A 21,513-nucleotide genomic window follows, 5' to 3' on the forward strand; every position below is an offset into this window, starting at 1 on the left:
AGTGATTTGGGCTGCCTTTTGGTAGGAGGATGAAAGGATGGGGTGAACAACTTCTCCCTTCTCACTGTCGTACTGCGGCTTTCTTGACAAAACATCCACCAACAAGTCTTTTGGTACTTGTTGGATACTTGTTGGATACCTAGGGGTTTTGTCTCTGCTGCAGGTGCTGCAGGTTCTGGGCTCTTGGGTTCAATCATCCCTGGGTGGCCCTTTGGTTCCACCGGTGGTAGCTCCCCAAATGCGATCATCAATTTCCTATCACCGTCTTCCCACTTTATTGTAGGCTTCCACTTGAGCCACAATGAATCTGAGAAGCTCATAGTGGCAGCCCACTTGTAACTTTACCAGTTCGGTCATTAGCGTGGCCGGGGCTCCTCCAATTAGCATTCCATCTACCTGCTCAACCTGAATGGGACAGGCTAGAGGTCTTGTGCGTATGCCTAGTTCCTTGACAATCGCCATGCTGATTAAGCATCGAGTGCAACCAGTGTCCACGACCGCTTCAACTTCCCCTTCCTCCCCCATTTCAGGTACTTGGAGCTTGGCTTGGAAGGTGAAGGGATGGATGGGTGCACTCACCATTGGGTTGTCTTCGGCATTTTCCTCCTCCGAGGCCTCCCCCTCGGAAGGACTCTTCGTCACCTTAGGTTGGGACCCTCTTTCTGAGGTTGTTGGCCCAGATGACTCTTTTCTGGTGGCATCTGGGGCCTTCTCTGGTGCTTTGTGGCCAAGTTGACAGCAACGGTGGCATTTTATTGCCTCCCCCAAGGGACGGAACACAGTTGCATCTCTAAACTTAGGAACCGCCTCATCACATTGTTCCGCCATCCATCCTGAAGCTTCCCCCTCATTCATCCCTTCTTCCATTGTCAAGAACTCTTCTCTGTAGGAAGGTGGGGTAAGAACCTCTTGGGGCATTGCAGGTGAGGGCATTGCAAATATCATCCAGAATTAAATCAGAGTCCAAGGAAGAAAGGAATGTTTTATTTTGACAACAACACATTCTACAATTCTACTCCTTACTATTCCCCCTCCCAAATACCCCACTAATGAAACAGCATAGTAAAATGAGAGAGTGTGTGGCAGGCCAAAGATCCTAAAAGGAATATGACTGCAGGCCTGACACCGCTGTCGCTACCAGTCCTGTCAGGTATGCCAGTTTTTTACTACCTCTTCTGGCGTACCATACTGTATCGGGAACAACCCACCTCTGATCTGCCTGTCCTGGAATTACATCAGACCTGCTCAGGATTGATACATTTCAAGTTCGTAAATATGAACACCAATTCCATTTAATCTAAGAACAGAATGGAATCTTAAACTTTTGCCTCTCAAGGTTGCATGCTACTACATTTAAATCAATACATTGGCTATGCAAAGAAAAGCTGTTGCTCCAGGTAGCACTTATACATGTTGGCAGTACTTGAGAGAATCTGATTTGGGCACATGTGAAATCTGCTGTGAAAAATCATGTGTATAGTGTGTTTCATTTTTTAATGTGTGACAAATAAAAAAATAAATTTTCTGTACAAGTTGCATTTGGTTTTATTAAGTTACATGATTTTATATTTCTTACATTTAAATAAAAGGTACAATGATTATGAAAACCAGGTGAATCGCATACTGTTTTGCTTTCAGCATTATCTGTAGTACTTCCAAGCAAAACTTTGTAAGACTCAAATCAGTCTTGATCCTTTTCCTTTGGTATTAATTGCAGTGGGAAGGAAAAATTAAATATTCACCATGTAAGAATACTTCAACTACACTGATCCTTTATTGCTATGTAATATGCTTAGTGACAGGAAATCATGTGCCCCCATAGTTAACAACTAGAATTGTGGAAATACTAGTTCTAAACATGGGTAATCTGCAGGCTAAAGGGATTAGTAAATTTTAGCTAAGCCTTTGGTAAAGGATGGTAAAAAGCAATATTAATTCAAAGTTCAAGTATCCTTTATTCAAGGTTCACAAAATATAACCACACTGCATTATTGCAAAAGTTCAATGGTAAAAAACATGTTGCAGCTGGTGAAAAGGCAGCTGTCACTATAAATTACAGGTACAATATTTGCAGATTTTGCATTCCAAATTGCATTTAGTTTTTTAAAATAAAATTGCCCACAGTACTAGAAACTCTTGAAGATAAGGCAGTTGTTTTATAGGTGAGGTAGCTGGTATCAAGGGATTTCCATTTCTCTTTCAATGCCTACAAACTTGAGGGCATCAGCCTGACTGTATCTAGAAGAAGAAGGAAAATCATTTGCATTTGACTTTTTTTAAGACAAAGTGCCCCAAGAATTCTGTTTAATAAAATTTTATTTAAAAATGTAACGTATTATTACAGATGGATTCGGAAACAGAATTAGTTAAAGATTGTATGATAAAGTGGGCTCAAAATATTGAAGAACCAATAATGTTGGATACATAGGAAAGAATCTGGGTAAGAAATGTGAAATTTACACAAGCTCAAAATCTGAGAGAAAATTTTTATAAGATGTTCTATAGATGGCATTTAGATCCCAAAAAGTTGGCTTCTATGTATCCGAATTTACAGCCTAAATGTTGGAGATGTGGTTCTCTCGATGCTACATATTTTCATATATGGTGGACCTGTCAAAAGGTTAAGGCATTTTGGATAAAAATATGGTGGATTATGCAAAATATTTTTAAAAGAAGGATAAAGTTTACTCCTCAGTTATTTTTACTAGGTATAAGTACTGAGTTTACAGTGGTAGAGACTAACTTGATTCTGCACCTAATAACGGCAGCAAGACTGTTGGTGGCGCAATACTGGAAGAAGGAAGACTTGCCTACAACTCAAGAATGGACATTGAAAGTTACAAATTTAGCCGAGATGGCTAAAATATCGGCATATCTTAAAGATCATTCAAATGAAAGATATAAACGAGACTGGAAAAAATGGATTGACTATATACAAAACAAATATGGGACTAAGAAATTCCAGATAGCCTATGCTTAAGGTCAGGAATGATTTAAATTGCTCAAAGTTAGCGCAGCAAGAAGAAGCTAAGATCGATGTAGAGATGTTATTAACCCTTCTTTTTATTTCTTTTTTCTCAATATATCTTAGACTGTGTTTGTTAAAAATCTATACCGTGTACGGGCTCTGGGAAGTCGGGGGGGAGGGAGGTGGGGTGTTGGGGGGAGGGTGGGGGGAGGGAGGGATTTATACTATACGATGTGTTAGATTTCAATGCAATGTGACTTCATATGTATACTGTTTTTCTTTAATTTCTCTGTAAAAATAGGATAATTTAAGTACATTGACATATAGTGGAAATACACCAAGGGGGGAGGAGTAGGATAGAAGAAAGATGGGTAGAGAGGGTGGGAGAGAGGATGGGAGGGAAGGTGAGAAGGAAGGGTGGGAGTGGATCGAGAGAGAGGAGTGGTAGAGGGGGAGGGGAGGTAGGGTAGAGGGGGATGATGGAGGGAAGATAGAAAGTTGGAGGGGGGTGGAAGAAAGAGGTGTACGGAGAGTGGAAGAGGTATATTGGGTTTCTATTTTTTGTGGTATTGTTGATAAGAGGAATCGCTGTGATTATTGTTTAATGTTGTATGGCTCCGGCTATGCACAGTATATATGAGTGTATGAAAATGAAAAAATGGAAAATAAAAACCTTTTTCACAAAAAAAGAAGTTGCTTGACTTCTAGTAACAACAGGAGCAGCGAGGCTCGTTGCGGGAATGACAGGCTGGACCACACTGAGCTTAGAACAGTTGTATTGAGGAAGTCTGGATAAAGCATCAGCCATAAAATTTTTCCCACCTGGAATGTATTTCAAGGTAAAATTAAATCTATTGAAATGCTGAGCCCAGCGCATCTGCTTAGGAGAAAGTTTTCTGGGCATTCTCAAAGCTTCCAAACTTTTATGGTCAGTCCATACCTCGAAAGGGTGTTTGGCGCCCTCCAGAAAATGGTGCCATGTGGCCAAAGCCCAGCGAACAGCAAAAGCTTCTTTCTTCCAAATGGCCCAACATCTCTCAGTGTCGGTTAGTTTGCGAGAGGTGTAAGCGCAGGGTTTTAATTTTCCTTGTCTATTAGCTTGAAGGAATACGGCTCCCACAGCCATGTCACTGGCGTCATCTGGGACCACAAAAGGTGCGTCCATGTCCAGGTGTTTGAGGACTGGTTCTTCTGCAAAAAGCCGCTTTAACTTCTCGAAAGCAGCTTGGCAGTCCATAGTCCAATCTAGCGGCTTGCTAGTTTTGGGTTTCGCCCCACCTTTAGACTTAAGGAGGTTAGTTATTGGGAGAGCTATCTTAGCAAAGGAGGGAATAAATTGACGATAGAAATTAGCAAAACCCAAAAACTTCTGCAATTGCTTGCGTGTACGACGGGCTTCCCACTCGGTGACCCCCTTGACCTTAGCGGGGTCCATTTCAATACCCTTGTGGGAGATGCGATAGCCCAGGTAATCAACCTTCTCCTGATGGAATTCACACTTGGATAATTTGGCGTAGAGTTCAGCCGCCCAGAGTTTCTTCAGCACTGTACGAACCAGCTTCACGTGTTCTTCACGTGTTTCCGTGTAAATAAGGATATCATCTAAATAGACGATAACGCCTTTGTAAAGATGGTCATGTAAAACCTCATTAATCAGCTGCATGAAAACTGCTGGCGCCCCCTGTAGGCCAAACGGCATTACACGAAATTGGAAACAACCAAGGGGACAGTTGAAAGCAGTTTTCCATTCGTCCCCCTCTTTAATTCTGACTCTATAATACACTTCTCTTAAGTCCAACTTAGTGAAAATACGGCCCCTCCCCAGTTGGGCCAGCATGACCTTCATCAGTGGCAATGGGTAGATGTTCTGAGCTGAGATTGCGTTCAAATTTTTGAAGTTCACATATAATCTGAGGGAGCCATCTTTCTTTTTTCTGAACAATACAGGAGCTGCTACCTTGGGTCTTGCTGGCTCAATGAAACCCCTTTCCAGGTTCTTATCAATGAATTTCCTCATTTCCTCCATTTCTCTAGGGGACATTGAATATATTTGGGGCTTTGGAAGCTTTACTCCAGGTAAAATATCAATGGTGCAGTCTGTGGGTCTGGGGTGGGGGGGTAATTTATCAGAAGATTTCTCACTAAAAACATCCTTGAGGTCCCAATAATCCTTTGGAATTCTTTCCTCCCCCTCAATTCTCTCCTGCCCCCTGGCTGCCAATGTGGGGGTTCTAGTATCAGAGTCTGGAGTTTCAACTTTCTCCTCAGGTGGTGTGGTTGTTCGAATACGTAACCAACCCTCTCTCCAGTTAATGTGTGGGTTCCATCTACGGAGCCAGGGGAGTCCCAAAATAAGGGGCCGGTCCATCCCAGGTGCCACAATAAAAGTTATTAATTCCTGGTGGGTACCCATCCTCATTTCTATGGGTTCTGTGGAAAAATGAGCAGGGCCGCCTCCCGCAATAGAACCATCAATTTGGCAAAAAACAATAGGGGTTTTCAAAGTCCTTAATTTCAAGCCCAGTTTCTCCACCATTTCAGGGCTTACCATGCATCGGAAACACCCAGAATCTAACAGAGCTAAAAGTTTCTCTGTTGCGCCAGAAGAGGGCACCCTAAGCTCAATTGGGATAAGCATAGGGCCAGCTCGGGAACTTACCCAGCGATGAGAATTTTCATCATCAGATTCGTCAGACGAGCTGGGGCTTACGCCTCCCTCCTCCTCTGGCTCGAAGCGTCGGGAAACATTCTCAGCAGCGAAAGCAGCTTCCCTCCTCTTGCTTGGAGTTCTCTCCGGTTTCCCCTCCCTCCGGGGTGGGGGTGGTGCAGGTTGAGCCAATTTGACGCAGCAATTCACAGCACGATGCCCCTCCTTTCCACAGCAGAAACAAGTGAAAGGCTTGGCTTTGCCTGCAAAACCTCCCCTGCCTTCACTCCTGGGGCCGGGGGGGGGGTTAGAAAGTGCTGGGGGGGATTTCTCAACATCTCCCTCTCTCATGCAATGAAGCCTGGCTAAATCCAATTCCACGTCTGCCACATTTTCATACCAAACTGCTAAACGACGGGGAAGGCATCTGTTTATGCATTGCTGGTAAACATCCTTATCCAAGCCATCAGCGAACTGATCCAGCAAGGCCTCTTCCGACCACCTCCTCATATAGGCTGATAATTCCTGAAATTCTTGTACGTAATCCGGCACAGTTTTCTTTCCCTGTTTAAGAGCCGTAAATTTCAGCCAAGCGCGAAGCTCGGTCAAAGGGTCATCGAACCTTCTTCTCATGGCTGCCATAAATTCATCAAAATTCCTCATGTTCCTCTTTCTGTCCCACACCCCAAATGCATCTGGGACGGACGGCAGGTTCTTCCACTCTTAGTTCAGCCAGTCTTTCTGTTAGAGATGGTCCCGCTGCTGCCCCCTCTTCTTCCTCCTGATCACTTTCATGCAAAGACATTTCTTTTCTTCTTGTGAGGGCACCCTCCTTGGTAGTTGTTAGCTCCGGGATGGGTCCGATTGAGATTCAGCTTATTTTCAGCTGCGACTTCATTTAGTAATCAGGAAAGAAACCACTCAACTCCATTTGTTTGAAATTAAGTGTACTTTTACTAATTATAAACGAACAGTAGCAAAGCTAAGCTGAATCTGGTTAATTAGGCGCGAAAGCAAAGAATATCATGTATAATTCAATCTCCTCCCCTTGGCACCCCAGTCCATAGTCCAATTATAATGTACCCAACTGTCAGGTGGGAGATAACTTCAAAAGTCATCACCAGGATGGAATGCTGGACAGTTAACCTTGGTGGGAAACTCCCTTCCTCCACATGCGCAGTAAGGTGGTCAGGTCAGCATCTAGAATCTTCCTCCAGCACATCAAGATTCCCCTCCCAAATACCATGCCCCCCCCTCCCCGTTTCAATGGCAGCCGAAGCAGCAGCAAAGCGGAGGCTGACAGGTATACTGTTTTCCTTCATGGTAAATCTCCCATTTAAGAAGGGCCTACAAGTTCTCAATAGGGTTTAGGTCAGGTGAGGAAAAGGGGCCATGTCATTACTCTTTCATCTTTAAGACTTTTACTGGCTAGCCATGTACTGGAGTACTTCGATGCATGCGATAGAACACTGTCCTGCATAAAAATCATGGTCTTCTTTTTCCTGTACCACAGCTTGAAGAAAATGTCTTCTAAAAACTGGCAGTAAGTTTAGGAGTTGATTTTGAGTCCATCTTCAACCCGAAAAGGTCCAACTAGCTAATCTTTAATAATACCAGTCCATACCAGTACCCCACTTCCACCTTACTGGCATCTGAATCGAAGTGGAGCTTTATGCCCCTTATTGATCCAGCCACAAGCCCATCTATCTGGTCCATCAAGAGTCACTCTCATCTCAACAGTCCATAAAACCTTTGAAAAATCTATCTTCAGATATTTCTTGGCCCAGTCTTACAGTTTCAACTTACGTGTCTTGTTCAGTGGTTGTCAGGTTTTGGTCTTCCTTACCTTGACCATGACTCTGAGCACTGAACACCTTATACTTCTGGGCACTCCATGTAGGTTGCAGTTCTGGAATATGACAGCACTGGAGGATAATGAGTTTCTGGTAGCTTCACGTTTGATTCTTCTCAAATCTTTGGCAGTTAATGTGCGTCTTTTTTTCTCAACATATTTCCCTGTTGACTGTTTGCAACAAAGCGATTGATGGTTCTGTGATCACGCCCCAATAACTTAGCAATTTTAAGAGTGCTGCATCCCTCTGAAAGACGTTTTACAATTTTTGACTTTTCAGAGTCAGTTAAATCTCTTTTTTGGCCCATTTTCCCTGAGGAAAAGAAGCTGCCTAATAATTATGCACACCTTGATATAGGGTGTTGATCTCCTTAGGCCACACCCTCCCTCATCACACAAATACACATCACCTGATATGCTTATATCCACTAAGCATTCAAATTTATACAGCTTGGAGGTGGAAAATATTAAAAAAATGATGATATGGTCAGAATACTCACTTGCCTAATAATTGTGCACACAGTGTACAAGCATCTAATAACTTCACTTCCAATAGTGTGTGTTAACTGTCTATTGAGAAGCTATATACAAGTTGTGAATATACAGCTTCACACATCCTGTCACTGCAAACATGAGGTAATAAAAACAAAATGGTTTGCAAACCTAATTTGATAATCAGCCCCTCCCCCACCAAAAAAACCCCACACCCTCAGATGATTCCCAAATAAACTAAGTGATGTAAATCAGGGTGAAGTTTATGTAAAAACCTTCTTCCCTTTTTCTTTGTGAAGCATCCATGGTCTATTTTTCAGAGCTGTCTGGCATGAACATAGATAAAATGTACCATCTGTTCATAAAAAGATGAACAAACTTTTTGGATCCTTGTTGAATGCTGCAGTTCTTGCAAGATACATTTTTGCTATCCCAATGATCAGCTGCTCCACATGTCAAACAGAGATCTGGGTCACAGCTAAGTAGCAAGGACACTGCTTTGTATTGCATTGTGCTTTACAACGGCACCCAGGAAACCTGTTTTGGCCTTTAAACAAAAATGAAAGCTGAATCAACTTTTTTAGCTCCTGTTACAGATCACTGGATTGCCCAGGGCTTTGTACAGGTTAGAATGCTGGGCAATGCAAGTACAATCACCAAACTAAAGCAGAAACCCAAAGGGTTTCAAATGGACTTTTGGATTGCATATCTGGATGTAAGTCCTGGGAGAGTAGCATGGTACCTGTATGTTAAAGCAGCTCATACATTTTAGATCTGTTATTTTTTTTTAAATGGCTATTCAAACTGCAGTGTTCTCAGTAAAGATTTAGGACAATCTCCTCTGAAGTTTCCATCCTCCATAAATCTGTTGAGGAAACACTATATCAGTGATGGCGAATGTTTTTGTCTGAAATTGTGTGCACGTGCTATTGTGTGCATGTGCTCGATACTCACAATGCAATGTGCCCCACCCACCTGCACATGCGTGCATGATAAACCCCCCCCACCCCCATGCACGCGTGCGCGACACCCCTACATGGGGGGGTTGCCCTCCCCAGGCTCCGGAGGTTTTCCTCAAACCTCCAGAAGGGCGAAAATGGCCTCTCCCGGGCTCTGGAGACCCTCCAGAGGCCGTTAACATGCCCGTTTCTGAACTTTGGAGGCTGGAAACACGCTCCATTTTTGCCACTAGGACTTGGACTTAATCTTCGTAAACGTCAACGTCCACAAGGTAGTGACCGTTGCATTGTGAAGGCCAAAGGCAGAACGTCACGGATTACAGAGTTGTTTATCCGTGTGTTGTCCTGCCATTGGATTCTCAGCTTGTTTCACGGTTCCGTCGCCATGGGAACCAACACTCCCCATTTATCCGGGCTTGTGACCGGCTATGGTTTCCCATAGGCTGGGTTTTTGCCACTAGGAGGCTTCAGGGAGGGCCTCTGGCACCCAGGGAGACCATTTTTGCCTTCCTAGAGGCTCAAAGAAAGCCTCCGTAGCCTGGGGAGGGCGAAAAGCAGGACTTCCGGAAGTTCCATTTTTTGCCCACCCCAGGCTCCGGAGGTTTTCCTCGGGCCTCTGGGAGGGCAAAAACAGCCTCCTTCGGGCTCCCCCCGCTGCCCCTGCACACACACATCTCCCGCTTGCACAGCAGATGCGAAAATCAGCTGGCCAACGGGAGGCGCACGTGCATGCACGGTCGAGCTGTGCTGGGCGACGGCTTGCGTGCCCACACAGAGCACTCCGCATGTCATAGGTTCGCCATTACGGCCCTATATGCTGCAGAAGATTTGGGGGCATGTAGCAGGGAACCCTTCAGAACTACATTCAACTTTGTGAAGGTTAAGGCCCACAACTAGCTTTTGAATGGCATGTGGTTTGCAGACTAGCTCCCTAAAGTGGGAGGTACAGGAAGCAGAACAAAAAATTAGTTGGTCATAACATAAATGAAATTTCATTTAAATTGAATTCAAAATTTAATTATATATGATTAATATTATTACTCCCTTATATTAAAAAAAATCCTTTCACCAAATTTCAGTTCAGAGGCAACTTTTGGAGGGACTGTAGAGGTCAGTCAAGTCTTTCTGCAGCTGAATATGGTCCAAGGGCCTGAATCTGAATCTCTCTGCTGTCTTCTATGAATTGGGGGCTGCACATGTGTATTTCCCTATAAGTAACTTCTCTAAAAGAATACCAGAAATATTAGGCAAGGTTCCCTTCTGGGATCTTATTTATTATTATTGATCTTCATGAAGAAACACAAGCTTCAAAGGAATGGCAATTATAGAAAAAATGATTGCACAGGGAAATGTACCCTCTGGAACGAACTCCCCGTGGAGATTCGTACCCTCACCACCCTCCAGGCCTTCCGCATAGCCCTTAAAACCTGGCTGTTCCGACAGGCCTGGGGCTAAAGATTCGTCACCCCCTTTCGAATGGTATGATTGTTGCGTTTTTTAACTATGTATTGTTTTGTGTTGTTGTTAAACTGTCTGTATCCCCCTTTCCCTTCTTTGAGTTGTGAGCCGCCCTGAGTCCCCTTAGGGAAAAGGGCGGCATACAAATGAAATAAAACTCAAACTCAAACTCAAACTGTTAATGGCTGATATGACTGTCATAATAACTGCATATTTTAATTAAGTTTTAGTTCCAATTTAAATAAGAAAACAGCTAACTTATGCTGGCCTTTGACCATAATAAAGGTTGATTTTACATTTGACAACAACGAGTGTTCTTTTAAAAAAAGTTTTTCAGTCTGAATGGCTTACCTGCTCAGTCTCTTTCTCTGAAAGGACTTAACTTAATACCATCTGGTTTCAGATTACAGGGCTGTTGGTTTATTATTTTTTTAAATAGCTTCAATCCAGAACAAAAGGAAAGAATACAGCTAACTAAACAGGGAGTATGGAATGAGATAAAAGGGCTTTAGCAATTTGCTCCTACTATGGTCTCAATTAGGAACCACTTCATCTTAAACCTTCTATCATTTTCTGCCATTGGGAGAAAATGACACCAAAAAGGCAAATTGTGAAACCCTTCTCTTGCTCCTCCTGCAACCTGACCAGAATTGTTTTAAAGTCAGCTATGTATGATGAGGAGCTATGGTGGCACAATGGTTACAAGGCAATATTGCAGGCTAACTCTGTCCACAGTCAGGAGTTTGATCCTGACCAGCTCAAGGTTGACTCAGCCCTCCATCCTTCCGAAGTCAGTAAAATGAGGACCCAGATTGTTGGGTGCAATATGCTAATGTTGTAAGGACCCAAAGAGCACTATAAAGCACTATGGGGCGGTGTAAGTGCTATTGCTGTTGCTATTGCTAAACATTGTTAAGGTTACCACAAGAATAGCTTTAAAACGTCATCAGTAAGACAACCTATTGTTCAAATCATATTAAAAAATAAAATTTCTCCAACACTTACATTCTGAACTGCACTGACAGAACTTCTCACAGAAGTTCTGTGCAATGACACATGGACATGTGTTGTCACAAGGCTGGCGTGGGTGATCACATGGCTGGTAGTTGTAAACATGATTAGATGACCCATCTGAACAACAAATTTAGGCATTTTTAAGGACAGAAAAATTGATAAACCTTTTGAAGAATATAAAAGGAGATCCTCATCTCTTTCACCCAAATAACTACATAAAAACCTTGCACATCCCTTTATATCAAGAACTTAGGGAAAAGATAAGAGAAATAACCTCAATTCCATGCACTTCAAAAGACTCTTTCCCTGCACTGGCCAAAGGAAGAATATGAAAAATGAGGTACTTCTGGATGCCTCCTCCATGCAGGAAATATAAAGGCACATCATCATTGTCTACAGTACTATAAAAATTGCCCAAGGAGGTAATTATGCATTCTGGAGGTGGATCAAGCCCAAAATCTTCCCACTTCCCTGCTAGATTCCCAGGACTGGGAAAATACTATACTAAGCCTAGATCAGTGGTGGGTTTCAAAAAAATTTCGAGCCTACTCTGTGGGTGTGGCCTCCTTTGTGGGAGTGGCTTGCCAGCCATGTGTTTTCTCTCTCTCTCTCTCTCTCTCTCTCCTTCTCTCTCCTTCCTTTTGTCTCTCTGTCCCTTTTTTCTTTTTTTCTTTCATCTCTCTCACTTTTTCTTTCTTTTTTTATTTCTTTCTTTCTTCCTTTCTTTCTCTTTCTCTCTCTGTGTGAGTCTGTCTGTGTGTGTGTGTCTTTGCCTCTCTCTCCCTCCCTTCCTCCCTCTCTCTGTGTCTCTCTATGTGATTCTCTCTCTGTGTCTGTCTGTCTGTCTGTCTGTCTGTCTCTCTCTCTCTGTATCTCTCTCCTCCCTCCCTCTGTCTCTGTGTCTGTCTCTCATTCCCTCTATCTCTCTGTGCCTCTGTCAGTCTGTCTGTCTGTCTGCTCTATCACACACAGACACATAGACACAGAAACAGACACACACACACATACTGTGGTCACCTTGTTGAGTGTTCCAATCACATTTGAAACACTCAACAACTGGCCTGTATTCATGGTTTTTTGCAGCATTCTACAGACATGGGAGCAAAATATATGGTTAAAAGTACCTGGCAGCGGCGTTCTTCCCTGGGGGGCTCCGCAGAACATCCCAAGACCAATGGCTCCAGGATGAGGGACGGAATCTTTGCCGTGGGCCAGAAAGCTTTGTCCACCAGAGGCAGCAGGACCAAAGCCCCTCTCCCAACTGGCCCTTCCTCCCTCTGAGGGCAAGGGACCTGGCTGCCCCGCTGCCTCTGGCTTCCTTCTGAGAGTCTCCACTCTCCGGGGCTGTAATTGTGCAGGCTGTGCGTGCGTGCTTATGTTTTCCACGGGGGTGACGGATGGGCTCCAGAATCGCTCTATGCCTTGGAAAACATAGGCGCGCGCGGGCAGCGGGGCAGCCGGGACAAGGGAGCGCAACCCGCACGGCTTGTTCAAACAGCAAAAGAAAGGGACAGGAAAGGAGTTTGAAAAGCCCCGCTTGGAACTCCTCTCCTGTCCCTTTCTTTTGCTGTTTGAACAAGCCGTACGGGTTGCTCTCCCTTTTCTTTCACAGCCACCTCGTTTCCAATTGGGGGAGGGGTGAAGAAATCGATTTTTACGTCCCTCTCCATGGATCCCCACCCCAATTGGAAATGAGCTGGCTATGAAAGAAAAGGGAGCGCAACCCGCACGGCTTGTTCAAACAGCAAAAGAAAGGGACAGGAGAGGAGTTCGGCTGTTTGAAAAGCCCCGCTTGGAACTCCTCTCCTGTTCCTTCTTTTGCTGTTTCTACATGCCAAGCGGGTTGCGCTGCCTTGTCAGCAAGGGCGCTTTGCAGCGACAGGGGCCAGGACCGGTACCAGCATTCCCGGAAGTTAATTACTTCCGGGTTCACCGACCATCCGGTCCGCAAGGACCGGCAAGGACTGGTAGGAACCCACCCCTGGCTTAGATCCGCTGTAGTTTCTATTCCTCCCACTTAGGATATGCAAACCAAGGGGTAGCCCTCTGAGTTAAACTCAACCAGAATACCCTTAGAAACAAAGTGTCTTCATGTGCAGACTGGAACCACTTGCTCATAAAGTTTACTGGATTGGATAAAATGTTTGGATGTTATTATTTTTTTAAAAAAAACAAAAAACAGAATTTCAGGACATAAGTTGAGTTTAAAGATGCTAACCCTTTTTCAGCTGTATCTTTCTGCAATGAGCAGCCCACAATCTGTAAAATGAAGAACATACATTATAGTTAATGGATTTTGACCTGGAAAATGCACCTAACTCAAGCTGCATCTTAGAAGAGAGATTTTAGCGTTTTGTATCACTTTCAGAAACAAAAAAAGTAATGTCAAAATGTCACTTAAGACTGCATCTTTTAAAAAATTAATTATCACACCAGAAATATTAATTTTGCACTGACATGTTTAAAGATAAGCTGTAATTTTCCATAGGGATGTGTCATACAAATTAAGTGTGAAAATCTCTGATCTGACCTTGAAATACATTTTTGATAATATGTTTTGAGAACAGAACAAAACCAAAAACCGTATTTTATTTTTGTACTCAGAACAGAACATAGTTGTTTCAAGTGGGGCTATTGTAAGTGTTCTGTTCTTTTCCCAACAACTTGATTAGACAGTTGTTTTGCATTTTTTAAAAATCTCCTCTTGGCCAATATATCAGCTGGAACTGGCTGTGAAGTATAATGTTATAGAAATATGAAGATCAGAAAGATCCGTAAGCAAAACAAATTACTAAGCAAGGAGCCATTTTGGAACCAACTGCCACTGGTGAAGGGCCAAAAAAAAGGATCAGGATTGTTGCACGAGAGTTTGTACCTGGACTGAATTAACTCATTTTTTCTAGAGGTGGCTGGCTACCTCCGAACCAATTCCACACAAACCCTATCCCATTTTACTTTATGTGTGCTGCTTTCAGGGTGGGGTTTCCATCTTAGTTTCAAAACATTGAAGTACATAGGATTCAGGGACGTGCAGTCAGGGGAGGCAGGGGAGGCAGAGCCTCACCACTGTCATCATGAAAAGAAAAAAAATGTAAAAGGAAAAAGGCAAGAGCTGAGGTCAGGCTGAGCTAGTTGCTGCCAGAGTCACCGTGGATGACTCTGCTTAACTGTTTAAAAAAGCCTCTAAAAAAGTGCCCTCTACTGGAGGAGGCAGGAGAATGACGTGCCCCATCTAGTCTGACTTTAGGCGTTTTATGATCACTTGAGCAGAGTTAAGCAAAGGTTAAAAGCCTAAAAATTCCTTATGTAGATGAGGCACGTGGTTCTCTTGTATTCATTATTGTCCTTGCATTTCATACCTTCAAACAGAGATCTTATTCCTTCATTTTTCAACAAGACGTCGCTACATATATATACCAGTTTTCATTTGTTCCCTTATTAAAATTGCTTATCAGCAGCGAAGTATCATTATAATAAGTTCTTAACATTATACATTATATCACCAGACCTTATATTAATTTTTCATTGTATCATTGTTAGATTATTTCACAGCATACTTATATCATCATTCACTTTCTTCAATTAAAGCATAAGTATTTCATTTTTCATTTCCAAGGTTTTTTTCCCCCCTAGCCACCGATAAAACAAATCCCATATCTTATAAAATTGCTCATCCTCTTGCTCTCTAATTTCAAATGTCAATTTACTCATTTCAGCACAGTCCATTATTTTTCGGATAACTTCTTCCTGTTTTGGTATTGTTTCGTTTTTCCAGTTTTTTGCAAATACAATTCTGGCTGCTGTTAACACATTTACAATCAAATATTTTAAGTCTTTGTTGTAGATTTCTGGTATGATCCCCAGAAGAGCATTTCTTGTCATTTTTAATCAGAACTTTTGGTTTTAATTATTTAATTCTTCCAATCACCACCTCTTGTTCCTCCACCTTCAGAAGCACAGGAGTCTTCTTGGCTGCCCCAGGATTCTAAGCTCATCTTGGGGCAGCATGCTTAGTGCATTCCCAAATGTAAGAGAAATCCTGTCTGTTGGCATGATCAATACAGGTAGCCCCCCCCTCACTTCCGGTGAGGGGGGGGCTGCCTGTGGGAGCTGGTTCTTAACAGCTCCGGATTCTTGGTTGCGTTAAACTGTCTGAACAGCAATTCATCAGCCGTTTGACAGCTTGTTTACCTTTTCTTCAGGCTTAGAATAACAAGGTGAGCTAATTGTGCTTGGGCAGTGCACCAACTAACTTTGCCAGACCATAAATCTGGGAAGGGGGGAAGGGCACCCGACAGCAGAATTCTCTCCCCGCCAAGAACTTCTGCTGCTTTTATTCGCAGCACAAAGGCAATCCACCCATCCTCAGCACAAAATCTGATCTACTGAATCCAGAACGAGCAGAGCCTATACACGTGAAATTTTAATTGTATGTATTAATCCTTACCTTCATTCTTACAAAAATTCCTTCTGATAACTTACTTGTTAAAGAGATATACAAAATGGCGCCAAGCAGCTTTGTAGTACTGGTCGGACTTTGAATTCCTACTGAGCTTAAAACTTCAAAGAAAAGGAAGTGATTTATTACTAAACTAAAAAGCAATTGCTGTACAATCGGCCAGCATAGATTTATTAATTGGCTGAAGAAGATTAAACTTGGAATGGCTTCTAGGCAAAAGGTTCCCCCCCCTCCCCCCTCTTCTTCTAATGTTTCAAAAAGTGTGGGCAGCTCCCGGTGCGAAATTACAGTCATTACTTCCTCCCCCCATTGTTGCAGGGGAGCCGTTGACTAAAGAAATTTTTCAGAAAGAACTGGCTGAAGCTTTTAAAAATCATGCAGTTGCGTTGGAAACAAAAATTAAGGAGGAGATATCCGTTGCTCATAAAGAACTGTCTGATAAACTTGAGACTCGGGTTCAGAAGATCAGGGACGATATGTTGGGTTTTTTTAATTCTCTATCAGAATATGTGTCTGGAATTGAAGATAGATTAGAAGATCTTAGTGACGCCAATATTAACTTGATGTCGAAAATGGATGTGGTTCAACAAAAAGTTGGAGATGCTGAAAAAGAAATTATTATGTTACAGTATAGACAAATGGAATTTGCATTAAGAATAAGAGGTTTACGTGAAAATAACCAGGAAAATTTGAAAGAGATTCTCTCAGAAGCCTTCAATAATCTGATGGGAAGGCCAGGTGGGAATTTTGAATGGCAAATTGAAAAGGTTTATCGTGTTAACTCCTGGCTTGCCAGACAGAAGCAACTACCAAGAGACATTGTGGTGTACTTTGCTACAAGAGACATGAGAAATATGATATTGCAAGAGTCTTATAAAACCAAGCTTCAAATTGGGGGTCAGGAGGTGACTGTTTTGAAGGAGATACCACCTCAAATGCTAAGATCTAGGAAAGACTATGCTTTTTTAGTTGAAGAGCTTAAAAATCGTCAGCTACAGTTCAGATGGGATGCACCAGTCGGACTAGCACTCATTTATCAGGGGCAAAGATACCGTCTTAATTCAGTATGGAAGGCCCGAGACTTTTACAATAATATATTGAAGGCTGGACATCCCGCCCCGCCTGGACCTAGAGAAAGAGAACAAGAAGGACAAGATAGACAGCAAACTACACAAGTATTAACAAGGTTGGATCAACTTTCTCTCTCAGAAGTACAAGGAGCCAAGGAACAAAGACAAACCTGTGTGATTACCAGACGAATGGACCAAGAATTAAAGAAGCAACAATCACAACAAACACCTGTTACCAGTCAAGATGCTACAGGTACTAGTTTAGAAGCAGTGGGAGGAGCCAGACCAAAGATTAAATTCCAGGATGTCCAGATGGCTCTAAAAAAGCTTCAGGGAGCCCAAGATGAAACTAAGTTCCTAACATGGAATGTTAATGGATTAAACTCCCCACAGAAAAGGAAGAAAATAAATCACTATCTTAAACAGTTCAAGAATGATATAATTTGTTTGCAAGAAACTCACATTAGATCAACTGATCAAAAATGCTTGATTAATACAAGAGTTGGACAAGACTTTATAGCTTCTGCCTCAGAGAAGAAAAATGGTATAGTTATCTACTTAAGGAAGGTTATGAAAGCTGAATTAATCGAAGCAGACCCCCAAGGAAGATACATTGCAATAGATTTGGTATTAGAAGGGAAAAGGACATTGTTACTGGGAATATATGCTCCCAACCAACAACAAGATGGATTTTATAAAAAGCTCCCTGCTAAATTAGTACAGTGGGATTATAGGTCCTGCATACTATTGGGTGACTGGAACGGTGTTATGGATACCAAGAAAGATAAGAAGGCTTCTCGGCAAAATACTCAAATGCGAGCGAAACTACCCAAGTCCTTTTTTGATATAAAGGATGATTTTGAACTGAGAGATATTTGGTGAGAAAGAAATGCAGAAGAATACGATTTTACCTTCTTTTCTGATAGACACCAATACTTTTCTAGAATTGATTTCATACTAACTACCAATGATTTGCTTTCTAGGGTAAAGAAGACAAAGATATGTGTCAGAGTTTTATCAGATCATAATCCGGTTTGGATGGAGTTGGGAGGTGTGACGCAAGCAAGAAGGTCTTGGAGATTGAATGAAAATTTATTTAGATATGAGAAATATATTAATGAATGTAAATAATTGTTAAGAGAATACTTTGTTTTTAACATGAATAAGGGTACATCTATGGAAATAGTATGGGATGCAAGTAAAGCGTATATGAGAGGAGCTTTGATAAATCTAAATAGACTACATAGACGCAAACAGGGGGAAAAGCGAACTGAACTGGAAGATGAAATTAGCAAGAGCAAGAGTTAACTTTAAAACCAGGAGATAAAAAGATTAAAGAAGCAATTACCTTATTAAAAGACCAATTTAATATGCTGATTTCAGACCAGGTAGCTACCAGTCTGTTATATGCAAAACATAACACTTTCTGTAATGCAAATAAATCTGGTAGATGGTTAGCATATCTGATTAGGAAAAAACAAAAATCTCGTAACGTAACGAAATTAAATTACAGAGGGAAAGAAGTGTATCAACAGGATGAAATTCAAAAGGTCTTTTGTGAATTCTTTATAGCATTGTATAAGGGTGATAAAATCCAAGGTCTAGATATAGAGAGATACCTGGATAAAGAAAAAATACCCATAGTTAAAGATGAGCAGAGGGAAAGATTGAATCAACCAATAACTTCGGGGGAAATTCTACATGTAATCAAACAGTTAAAGGCAGGGAAGGCATCGGGTACAGATGGCTTGACAGCGGCTTATTATAAAAATCTACAATTAGAAATGGTAGAACCTCTTAAGGAATTATTTAATAAGATTCAACTGGAAGGCAAGGTACCCCCATCTTGGAAGACAGCTTTTATATCCTTGATACCCAAAGAAGATCAAGATATTACTCAACCAAAAAATTATAGACCTATATCATTACTTAATGTAGATTATAAAATCTTTACCAAAATACTAGCAAATAGGTTAATGTTGGTTATTCAACAATTGATTCATAATGATCAAACAGGTTTTATTCAAGGGAGACAAATGAGAAGTAATGTAAGATTAATTATTAAAACACTAGAATATTTGGGAAAGAATAACCAAATCCCTGCTGCGCTCATATTTCTAGATGCTGAGAAAGCCTTTGATCGAGTTAATTGGCAATTCCTGCTGAAAATACTGCAAAAAATACAATTAGGAGAACATTTCTTACAATCAATCAAAGCAATATATCAACAACAAACAGTTCAAATTATAGTTAATGGAAGTTTAACAGATTCTTTTCAAATTGAAAAAGGTACAAGACAGGGTTGTCCCTTGTCCCCATTATTGTTTATCATAACTTTGGAAATATTGTTGAATAAAATACGGGGCTCGGAGGGCTTACATTAGGCAGCAAGAATATAGAGTATGTGCTTTTGCGGATGATTTGGTTATAATATTAACCCAACCGCAGGACTCTAGTAAGGTCTTAATGAATATGATTAATCAATATGGTCAAGTGTCAGGATTCAAAATAAATTTAGGGAAAACAAAGATATTAGCTACAAATATGAATACTAAACAAAAGGAAGAACTAGAAGGAATGACAGGATGTGAAATAGTTAAAAAGGTCAAATTTTTAGGAGTTCATATTTCAATCTCAAGTGGGAAGCTATATAAGTATAATTATGAACCACTTTGGCATAGTATACAGACAGAGATGAAAAAATGGGAGAAATTACAGTTATCTTTGCTGGGAAGAATAGCAGCAGTGAAAATGAATATTTTACCTAAATTTTTATTTCTTTTCCAAATGCTACCAATACTTAAAAAGATCTGAACCTGTTAGAATGGCAGAAGGGTATTAATAAATTTGTATGGGCAGGGAAGAAGCCGAGAGTAAAACTAAAAATAATGCAAGATGTGCATGAGAGAGGAGGTTTGAAATTACCAAATTTAAAATTATACTATGACGCAGTAGCTTTATCTGTAATTAGTGATTGGATTAATTTAACAAATGATAGAATACTTAATATCGAGGGGCATGATTTGGTATATGGCTGGCATGCTTACCTGCTATATAACAAAAAAGTGGACAAGAATTTTAAAAGTCATATTTTAAGGAATGCTCTGCTGCGGGTCTGGAAAAAATATCAATACAAATTAAATGATAAGATACCCATGTGGGCAATTCCTAGACATGCAATAGAAAATATGAACATAGTACAAAAACAGGATATAATTACTTACAGACAGCTTCTTACCCTAGAAAGAGGTGTATTACAACTAAAATCCTTGGATGAATTAAAAGAGGAAAAGGTAATCCAAACATGGTTCCAGTATGGGCAGCTACAGGCCAGGTGGAAAACAGATAAAAAAATTGGTTTTATGCAAGTCGAGGATAATTTACTTAAACAAATAAGAGATCAAAGTTTAATGCATATAAAGAGATTATATAATGTATTAATACAGATGGACTCCGAAACAGAATTAGTTAAAGACTGTATGATAAAGTGGGCTCAAAATATTAAAGAACCAATAATCCTGGATACATAGGAAAGGATTTGGGTAAGAAACGTAAAATTTACACAAGCCCAAAACTTGAGAAAAAACTTTTACAAGATGTTTTATAGATGACATTTAGAGCCTAAAAAGTTGGTTTCTATGTATCCGAATTTACAACCTAAATGTTGGAGATGTGATTCTATGGACGCTACATATTTTCATATATGGTGGACCTGCAAAAAGGTTAAGGCATTTTGGATAAAAATATGGTGGATTATGCAAAATGTTCTTAAAAAAAGGATAAAGTTTACCCCCCCAGTTATTTTTGTTAGGTATAATTACTGATTGTACATCTGTAGAGATTAACTTGATTTTGCACTTAATAACTGCAGCTAGATTGTTGGTGGCGCAATACTGGAAGAAGGAAGATTTGCCTACTATCCAAGAATGGACATTGAAAGTCACAAATTTAGCCGAGATGGGTAAAATATCTACATATCTTAAGGACTACTCAAACGAGAGATATAAACGAGACTGGAAAAAATGGATTGATTATACTCAAAATAAATATGGGACTAAGGAATTCCAGATAGCGTATGATTAAGATTAGGAAGGATATAAATTGTTTAGTGTTAGCCTAGCAAGGAGAAGCTAAGTTCAATTTAAAGATGTTATTAATTTCTTACTCTTTTTTCAAATATATTCTAAACTGTTTTTGTTAAAGATTTATTTCTGGGAAGTCATGGGAGGGAAGGTTGGGGGGGGTTGGGGGGGAGGGAGGGAAGTATATTAGGCTTGACGAGGGGTGTTAGATTTTAAAGTAATATGATTGCACATGTACACTGTCTTCTCTTATTTTTTCTTTAAAACTAAGATATGTTATGTATTGTGGCTCAGTAGGAGCCTTTGGAGCTGCTATCAGTGAGTGGTTTCAGGATGCTCCCGGGAGAAGATAACAAGCAGCTGGGGCTCGTTAAGGCTCTCCTCCTGTGGATAAAAGACTGATGGTGCCACGCCTTAGTTGCAGAAGTCAACGTTCCTTCGTCGTTCGTTTGTTCGTGAGTTCAGTTCTGTTCCTGTTCAAGTTAGTGTTCATGATTCAAAGAAGCACTTGG

Source organism: Thamnophis elegans, unplaced genomic scaffold (genome assembly GCF_009769535.1).
Source record: "Thamnophis elegans isolate rThaEle1 unplaced genomic scaffold, rThaEle1.pri scaffold_46_arrow_ctg1, whole genome shotgun sequence".
Taxonomy (NCBI): domain Eukaryota; kingdom Metazoa; phylum Chordata; class Lepidosauria; order Squamata; family Colubridae; genus Thamnophis; species Thamnophis elegans.